Genomic DNA, 10,735 nt, shown 5'->3' with positions numbered 1-10,735 from the left:
AAAGGACAAAGGGCAACTTGGTGGTGCAGTGGATAGAGCACCCACCTTGGAGTAAGGACACTCAATAGTAGCCTAACTGTGTGATCTTGGGCAAATCACTCAACCTCATTGCCTTAAATATTAATAAAAAAGAATAAAGGACAAACAACAATATTTTAATCACATGGGCAATTCAGAAGGGTGTTGGTATATCATACCTAGCAACAACCAAATAAATTTTACTATGGGTCATTTATTTACTATCTTATCCTAAATTACAGATTCATATGTACAGCCTTCACTACCAATGGTATTTCTGGGAAGTCATCTCCACTGATCTTATTTCTTAATTTCACATACTTTTGGAATATGAACTTTTATTATATCAGTCCAAACTCAGACTCAACATATACTTCTATAGGTTGAGTGACTTTTCAAAGTTCCTACTAGTGATCCCTGACAAAACTGAATTTCCAAATCCTCCTCTTTTTTCACCATACTATATTATATCATCTTGCTGTTCAGACATCAGGATCCCTAATAAGAGCTCTGGGATCAATAGGTGCAATTTCGTTCTTTATGGCAAATATATTTCTTATACCATAAATCAATAGACCATGTACATCCACATACTACTATTTTTAAATTTATGTAGATGCCATAGTTTCTAATTAAATGTAATTCATTATAACTTTTAACTAACATTGTACTTAGTAATTAATTAATAACATTCTAATTTTTACCTCTCTATGTTAGTTAGTTAATGTATATAATATATAAATTATAGTATATATAGATAAATGCCTCTATCTATCTATTTATATCTACTATATCTATCTATACATATGGATATATAGAAATATAGATAAATTTCTGTGAGAGTACTTTTATTCTAACTACTATCCCTGGGTAACCATTAATGTTTTGAGATTAAAATTAGTATTTTCACATTTGATATATTGGTATTAAATATGAATGAGGTATCATTTGGGATAATAGAATGTAGTATCTGATTCCATTCTTCCTGAAGTAGGATAATTTTAGAATTAAGCCCATTTTTTAAAAAAAAACTAAACCTAAAAATTCTTTGCATTTTGGTATTTACTCTCAATGAAGCAAATATTTATAGAAGTCACAAAGATCAATCTGTGCCCATAACTGTGGATAGGAGATAAGATTAATAGTTAGGATCTTCAACGATCTGACAAACTAGTCAGGGAAGGCAACATTGACATATATATGTATATACAATATAGATACAGTGTGATTTTAGGGAAAGGACACTAGCTGCAGTCTGGGTTGGAGGAGAGAGGATAGAAAAGATTTCAACATGGTAAGTGGATTTCTAAGAAAGGGAAGTAAGAAGGAAACATCAAATATAAGTGAAGATCTGTGTAAATAAAGAGATGGGGGGGCAGGAGCACATACATAAGAAACACACATGTATAATTTGTCAATACAGCTATGTATATTAATATACCATATTAAAGTTGGCAAAGTAGGATGGTGCCAGACTGTGAAGGTTTTAAATGTCAAGTAGAGAAGTTTATATTTGAATCCCTGCAGTTTATTTCATAACTGGCATAATTAGATTCGAATAAAAGAAAATTACTTTGATAGCCATATAAATAATGAATTAGATTAGGAAGACACTAGACAATTGAGAGACCATTGGCATAGCCCAGAATTCTCCACCATATTTCTAAAATAGTCCAATGTCAATAACTAACTTCATAAAATGTAACTATATTAGCCAATGGATTTGCTGTCCTTACTATTTCTAATAATTCAGATTTTAAAAGAATTCTCAATTTATTCTTCCAAAGATATACCATATTTTAATCATTCTGTAAGATGATAATTCCAATTCATGTACCACTTTTGACTTACAAAGTATTGTTTTTCAAATTTTTCCTATGGGTTAGGAAGTGCAGTTTTAATATTCCAATTTTATAAATACAAATGGTCAAAAATAAATATTTTTTCCAGAAGAATTTGGCTCTAAAATTCAAACTTTCATCTTCTAATGCTAGATTTAAAAAAATTTTTTCCCCTACTATGCCATGATGAAACCTAACTTTTAGAGCTTCTAAAAACAGTACATTTAGGTTCTGTAAAAGATATTGTCTATACTTTTGAGAACTTAGTGAAAATCCTAATACCTAGAGAAACTTTGGGGTTTATTTTCTCTTTCATCTAGTCTTTATGTTTTCCAGAGATAAAGTCTTATATGAGATTTGAGTAAAAGCACATTTTAAGTATGTATGTGTGTGCATATATACATATATGTATATAATATCTAAATGAAATTGAGTTTTTTTTAAAGTTTCACATGCTACTTCTATCTGCATTAAATTATTTTAATATTTCATGAAATCAAATACTAGGTCTTATTTTCTAGGTCTTTTGTTTTCCAAAAATGAACTGAATTGAATTCAAATAAATAGAATGTATTTCCAAATATTATAATATTTGAAAGACTACAAAACAATGATTCCCATTGAGAGATGGTATTAAGGTATACTGAACAAAGAAAGATGGACCTTTGCCATATCTATTTATCTATCTCTCATCTATCTATATCTATATACATATAGATACATCTTAATAAATATATTAGAATTGATGGTTTCTGGTTTTCATTGGACATTTGTCAATTGCCAATGGCCAATAGACATCTAGCTCTGAACTTGGATTGCAAAAGTACTAAAGGGAACTGGTAATTACGTTCAATGTTTTCATTAATTAAGTACTTATATTCCTCTGTTTAAATAGCTAATATTTTAGTGAGAAACTTCCACATTCATTATATAGTACACTTTCAGGAAGTTGTCACTAGGGGAAATGAATTCAAATCAGAGAATCCTGAAAGTTTAAAATTAGAAATAATAAAACACTTTACCAAGAAAGTTAAATAACTGGTATTCTAACAGCCACTTTAAGGCAGAAAATATTATTGAGAAGTGGGGATGGGAAGGAAAGAAACGCAGCAAGTGACATTTATTTGTTTAGTCATCCCAAACCTCATATGAAATAAAGTGGTAGATGTGGGGAGCATGGGAGGAGGTAAGTCTAACTGAAAGATTACTAGATGATGCAGAAGAACACATGGTTTGAAGTTTTGCCCTGGCTTTTTTGATCATTCTCTCAATCCATTTGAATGTTGATATTCTCCTCTGCAAATATAGTTTAACAATACCAATACTACCTGACTTATAAAGTTAGCAGCAATAAATATGAAAACAAATAATGGAACCACAGTGATAAAACTTGGATCCGGGTCCTAATTTTACTACTTTCTAGCAATAGAATACTGAATGTGACCCTTACCAGTCTGAATCTCATGTTCCTTCTCTATAAAATGGGAAGGCTCGAAGGGGACATGTAAGTATTCAGCTCTATAATATGCTTATCTATTATAGTTCATTTGGATGTATATCCATCATCTATTATATAACAAATATACACAAATAATAGCTCATATAAATAAAAAAACAAATAGGCAATATATATACATTTCAATGTTATTTATAAAATACTAATATATTTTCAAGCACATACACACGAGTATATCTAATATACATATATAATATGTTACATGCATGCTATATGTTTATAAAGTATAATATATATTTATAATATAATGCATATCCATATTAAGATGTCTCAAACATAAGAATATGCATGTGCATATCATAAAACTCTACCCATGTGAAAAAGCATAATTTTATGTGATACATATATGATCTAATAAGTGCATTCATATAAACATCAATGTACAGTTGCACAAATCATACATAATGGATGCCTATATCATGGAATTATATATGTGCTCTATATTTGTACATACATACTATAATGTTCATGTGTGTCTATCCAAATATTAATCTCACAGATTGATAGAGATAGGTATATATATATATATACCTATCTCTATCTCTATCTCTATCTCTATCTATCTATCTATCTATCTATATCTATATATATATATATAAACAGAAAACAAAATTTAAGAGGATTATAATTCCTAGAATGGTGGAGATATGCAAGTATATATTCCTATATACACGCATACATACATATACACACACACAACATACATTTACATACTTATTTGTTTGTTTTAAAACTAGAAGACTTTTCAAATAAGGTAAAGGAAGTATGACTGAAATTTTAAAGTTAAGCATAGACAACTTACTTGGCAGAAATTCAGAGAGAAGGATGAATGAATACACTCCCCTTAGAAATGTAGCAGATCCAGTTCTTAATACTTTATGCCCTTATAACAGTCCTCATAAGGTCTCCCAGGAAGTAAAATTTTATAATCCTATTTAACTTATTTACTTTTTTGATGGAATGCAGAACTTCATTTGAAGTTTCCATCACATAATGCATATTATTTGATTAGAAATGCATTAACTGACCAAACATTTCTGTGAAAATAAACATCAACCTAACTATATTGGTGAGTTTAAAGTAAACACTCAAATTCTCAGACTAAACCCTAATGTTTGGTTTGATTTAACTTTTTTTCCCTGGTTACATCCTTTAAGAATGCCTGGCTTGTGACTAGGATACAAAATCCAGAAGAACTTTTCAAAATACCTCACACACTCAAAATGTTTTAGTATTTTGCAAATCGCTCCTCTCCAGAAAAGCCATGTGCAGTTTTTCATATGGGGGAAAAAGAAAAGAAGTGACTCAACATCTTTCATTACTTTTCACTGAAACTGATGGATTTGAATATATCCATCCACAGTCTATTTCCAGGTCTCCTAGTTTCCCACTGCAAACTTGCAAAATGACTGTTTAGAGTGATGTGTAGTACACTGTGTTAATGCAAGATAGTACAATTGTATCACTAAATCTTTTTTAAGTTGATGTTTTTGTTTCATTCTTTCCAATTATATGTTATGGAAGTTTTTCAACATTCATCAACATATGCATATGCATATCTGTAAGTTACATAATTTCCTTTCATTCTCCCTTTTCACTGCCCTCCTCTCAACAGCAAAAGATCGGGTGAATATTATGCATATACATTTGTGTTTAAAATGCTTTTTAATTTAATTTAATTTTTTAAATTTTTTCTAAATACATGTTATGAAAACTTTTTGTCTTAAAATTCATTCACATGACTAATGCATATTTCTAAGTTACAAAAATTTCTTCCACCCTCCATTCCCACCCTCCCTTCCATCATTGGCAAATACTCAGATTAATATTATATTTACACCTTTGTGTTAACCATGTTTCCAGGTTAGCCATTTTGATACAATGGCATTAAGATTAAGAGAAAGAAATACATTGGTGATATTTTTAAAGTGAATTTAGTGTTCCTCAGATTCTGAAAGATGTTTTGTTTTGTTATGTTTCGTTTTGCTTCCTCTGGATGGAGATAGAATTGTCCATACCCAATTTCAAAGCGTTGTCTTAGTTCTCTGAACTGCTGAGAGCAGCTGCTTCCAACAGGGTTGATCATCTCACAAACCTGTTGTTAATGTGTATGTTGTTCTCTTGGTTCTGCTTCCTTTATTCAGCATCAGATCCTGTAATTCATTCCATGCTTCTCTAGAGTCCATCCATTTATGTTTCTCATAGAACAATAGTATTCCACAATATTCATATACTATAATTTGTTTAACTATTCCCAAATTGATGGGCACCCCCTCAATTTCTAATTCTTTGCTTCTACAAAAAGAGCTGCTATAAATATTTTTAAGCATGTGAGACTTTTCCCATTTTTTATGATTTCTTTGGAGTATAGGCCAGATATTGTATTAATGGATCATATTGGATTATTGGAAGATATTATTGATATGAATAACTTCATTGTCCTTTGGGCATAGTTCCAGATTGTTCTTCAGAATGGTTGAATAAATTCACAATTCTAGCAGCAATGCAGTAATGTTTGAATTTTCTCACATCCTCACCAATATTTATCATTTTCCTTTTTTCTTATTTTAGTTACTCTGATAAGAGTGAGGTGGCACCTCATAGTTGCTTTAATATGCATAATGATTTCAAGCATTTTTTCATATGGCCATAAATAGTTTTAATTCCTACATCTGAAAACTTCTTGTTCAAGTTCTTTGACCATTTATCATTTCGGGAATGTCTTGTAATCTTATGAATTTGATTCAATTTCTATATTTTAAAAATGAATCCTTTATCAGAAAAACAAACTGTGAAAATTGTTTCCCAGTTTACTGCATTTCTTCTCATCTTGACTGCATTAGTTCTATTAGTGCAAAATCATCCATTTTGCAATTTATAATGTTCTCTATTTCTTGTTTGGACATAAACATCTTCCCTCTCCATAGATGCAACAGATAGAATATTTCCTGTTCTCTTAATTAATATTATCATCCTTTATGTCTAAATCCTGTACCCTTTCTGACTTTAATATGCTATAGGATCTGAGATTTGGATCTATGCATAGTTTTTGTCATACTATTTTCCAGTTTTCCCAGCATTTTTTGTCGAATAGTACTTATCCAAGAAACTAGTGTTTTTGGGTTTATCAACAGGAGATTACTAGTTATTTGCTACTATTTCTTTTGAATCTACTCTAATGCACTCTATTCTTTTTTTTAAAAGATTTTATTTGAGTTTTACAATTTTTCTCCCAATCTTACCTCCCTCCACCCTCCCCCATGGAAAGCAATCTGTCAGTCTTTATTTTGTTTCCATGTTGTACATTGATCCAAATTGAGCATGTTGAGAGAGAAATCATATTGTAGGGTTCTGGTTTTTAATTCACTCTGCTATTCATTTATGTTTTAAGGGAGAGTTCATCCCATTCACATTCAAAGTTATGATTATTAATTCTTTATTACCCTCCATGTTATCTTCCCTCTGTCTGTATTTTCCCCCTTCCCCCATCCATATTCCCCCAGTATTTTGTTTCTGAATATCACCCCCTTCAGTGTGTTTGCCCTCCTATATCATTCCCTCCCTTTCTTTCCCCTTCCTCTTTTTCCTTTTTCCCTTCCCTTCCTTTTGTTATTTTCCCTTTCCCCCCTACCCCTCCCTTTCTCCGTTCCCACTCCCCTTTTCCCCTTTTAATACTTGAAAGGTTAGATGTTTTTTAAGTTAACTAAAAAATATGGAACGCTTCACAAATTTGCATGTCCTTGTGCAGGGACCAGGCTAATCTTCTCTGTATCCTTCCAATTTTAGTATATGTGCTGCCAAAGTGAGCACTAATCCATTCTATTCTTAACGAATGACAAACAGCTTTTTCTGTCACTTCTAATATAGCTTTAGATCAAGTACAACTAGGCCACTTTCCTTTGCATTTTTTTCCATCAATTTCCTTGATATTCTTGACATTTTGTTGCTCCACTTGAATTTTGTTATTCTTTTTTTTTTTTTTAGCTAAACAAAGTAGTTTATTGGTTGTTTGATTGGTATGGCACTGAATAAGTAATTTAATGAAAAGAATTATCATTTTTATTATAGTTCTTTGGCCTAACCATGAGCAATTGATGTTTTTCTAGTTGTTTAGATGTGACTGTGTGAAAAGTATTTTTAATGTGTTCACGTACTTTCTGGGTTTGTTTAGGAAGGTAGCTTCTCAATTATTTTATGTTGTCTATAGTTACTTTAATGGAATTTCTCATTCTCTCTCTTGCTGTTGGACTTTATTAATCCTAAATAGAAATATTTATGATTTATGTGGATTTATTTATATCCTGCTACTTTACTGAAGCTGTTAATCATTTCAACTAACTTTGTAGTTGATTTTCAAGGGTTTTCTAGATATACCATTATTTTTTAATTTTTAAAAAAAATTTTTTATTTGAATGCCCAATTCATTGAGCTCCTTTCTCTAATTTATTAATATAAGCATTTAAATTTATAAAAAATTTCCCTAAAAACTACTTTGATTGCATCCCATAAATTTTGTTACAATGTCTTATTGTTATCAATGTCTTGGATGAGATTGTTGATTATTTCTATGATTTTCTGTTTGATCCACTCTTTCTTTAAAATTAGGTTATTTAATTTTCAATTAATTTTTGGTGTACTTTTCCATATCCCTTTATTGCATATAATAAAATTTAAAAGGATATATTTAATATTTCTGTTATTCTGAATTTGATTATGAGGTTTTTATGTCCCAGTACCTGGTGCCATGTACTGCAGAAAAAAAGTTATATTCCTTTTTAATACCTATTCAGTTATCTCTAAATGTCTATCATATCTAAGTTTTCTAAAATTCTATTCATCTTTTTAATTTCCTTCTTCTATTTTGTGGTTAGATTTATATAACTCTGAGAGAGAGAAGTTGAGATCCCCCAATATAGTTTTTCTCCTCAAAGAATTTGAATGCTATCACTTTGTGTATATATGTTTAATAGTTATATTACTTCATTGTCTATGGTACCTTTTAAGAAGAGATAGTTTCTTTCCTTCTCTCTCTCTCTCTCTCTCTCTCTCTCTCTCTCTCTCTCTCTCTTTTGTTTTTGCAAGACAATAGATTTAAGGGACTTGCCCAAGGTCACTCAGGTATTTATTAAGGGTCTAAGGTGAAATATGAACTCAGGTCCTTCTGACCCCAGGACTGGTGCCCTATCTACCACCTAGCTGCCCCTTCCTTATCACTTTTTATAAAAAAAATTTAAAGATTTTATTTATTAAAGGCAATGGGATTAAGTGTCTTGACCAAGGTCATACAGCCAGTCAATTATTAAGTGTCAGAGGCTGAATTTGAACTCAGGTCCTCTTGACTTGAAGGCCAGTGCTCTATCCACTAGGCTACCTAGCTGTCCCAAACTTTTTATCCCTATGCTTCCCCTTTATAGGAGAATTTATTCCATTCCCATTTATAGTTAAGATAACTAACTCTGTATTTTCTTCCATGTTAATTTCCTCATCAATGTTTTGTCCCCTTACCCCTTAATCTGACTTTTTAATTTTAACTTTTACTATGTTGAGGTTGACTTTCTCCTTCCCTTTTATCATTCCCTTGTTTCCCTTTTTCCCCTTCCCCCTCCACTTCCCTAAAGGCTAAGATAGAATTTTTAAACCCCTTTAGGCCAAATTTGTTGAGAATAGTATTTGCTCTTTCTTCACACCCTTCCTTCTTTCCCTCTACTAGAATTAGTTTTTGTGCCTCTTTATGTAGTGTTATTCATCATGGAATGCCTATTCTTCTCTTAGTGTAATCCTTCTTTTCAGGGTTTTAACCCTGTCTTGTACCTGCAGCCCCTCTGTTGAAATATAGACCTTTTATTTGTCTTGGTAGAAGTACAATTTTCAAGAGTTGAGTTATTGATTATTTATAAGTCACATTCCCTCTTAGTCACTTCATTCCCACAGTCTCTGTCCATGTACCCTTCCTTCTTCTGTTTCATTAGAAGTATATTTCTGAAGTATCATAATTAATATCAAATTATAACCAATTTATAGCACACCCTTTTACATGTACCCTTTACAGACATACAAGCCTCATGAGCTAGAGTATCATATGAAGCAAAAATCACTGCATGAACCACTTATTCCCATCCCTTCTAAGAACACTCCCTCTGATGGTGGTTAATGTTTCAAGTAAATAGAAATCTCTTCATAATGTATTCATGTCAGCCTATCTAAGTTTACTTTCTCTCTCTGCCCCATAACCTTTTTAAGTAAAGTATTGAGAACACTCCCCTTCCTTGTCTCTAAAATCATAGTCTTTGCTGTACTATTATGTATTAATAAAGCAAGATTGCTTCATGATTTAATTATGTACATTCCATCCTTCTGTCCCAGTAGAAATAAGGTCCTTTTACATATCACTTCACAATTAATTTATACCATACCATCTAAATCCAATCCCTTTAACTCTATTCAGCTCTCATTAAGTAAATTATTGCTAAAGGCTCATCATTTTCATGGTTATCCTATACTCATATCCTTTCTCTCTAGTATGTTTCTTTTAACTATCCTAAGAGAAATACTATGCTCAAGAATAACAAGTATTATCTTCCCTTGTAGGTCTGTATCCAGATCTCTATGAAGGTAAAAGGAATAGACTGTCTGCTGATAAAAACAGGATATTTCTCTTTTAGACTGTTGGTAAGATTCTCACCAGAGTCCTTCTCAATAGACTAATCCTTCACCTGGAAGATGGTTGCCTCCCTGAGAGTCAGAAAGGGTCAAGGAACAGTTGATATGGTGTCTGCTGCTCGACAACTCCAGGAAAATACCAGGAACAGAACAAAGGTCTGTTTACCACATTTGTTGATCTGACCAACATCTTTGATACCAACAGTTATGAGGTTTATGAAAAATTATGTCAAAATTTGGTTGCCCAGAGAAGTTCATCAGTATTGTATATCAATTTCATGACAGCATGCATGTCCAGGTTCTGGATAGTGAAAAAATGCTCTTGAGATTTCCCATTCACCAATGGAGTTAAACAAGGATGTGTCCTTGCTCCCATACTTTTAGCAGAATGTTTTCAGCCATATTGTCAAATGTGTTCAGGGAATATAAACATGGCCTCAAGGTCAGCTACCACACTGATGGCAAATCCTTTAACCTGAAAAGACTATAAGCCAAGACCAAAGTAGAGGGAAGGTTAGTGCATGATCTTCTGTTTGAAGATGATTGTACACAATGCAGCCTCTGAAGCTGAGATGCAACAAAGTATGGATTGATTCTCTGCTGCTTGTGCTAATTCTGGTATAAAAATTAACACCAAAAAAAAAATAGGTGCTCCATCAGCCAGCATCACACCATTCATACGCAAAACCATTAATTACAG

At 31.9% G+C, this 10,735-nt stretch overlaps 1 non-coding gene across 1 annotated transcript; it reads right to left on the bottom strand.

The window, feature by feature from the left end:
- Nucleotides 1-7,081: 7,081 nt before the first annotated feature.
- On the bottom strand, nucleotides 7,082-7,185 carry LOC141503644 (U6 spliceosomal RNA). Its single transcript, XR_012472988.1, has one exon. It is a non-coding gene; the product is annotated as a U6 spliceosomal RNA (small nuclear RNA).
- Between the last annotated feature and the right edge of the window lie 3,550 nt (nucleotides 7,186-10,735).

The sequence above is a fragment of the Macrotis lagotis genome, chromosome X (assembly GCF_037893015.1).
Source record: "Macrotis lagotis isolate mMagLag1 chromosome X, bilby.v1.9.chrom.fasta, whole genome shotgun sequence".
NCBI classification, from domain to species: domain Eukaryota; kingdom Metazoa; phylum Chordata; class Mammalia; order Peramelemorphia; family Peramelidae; genus Macrotis; species Macrotis lagotis.
This window is presented reverse-complemented; position numbering and strand designations above follow the sequence as displayed.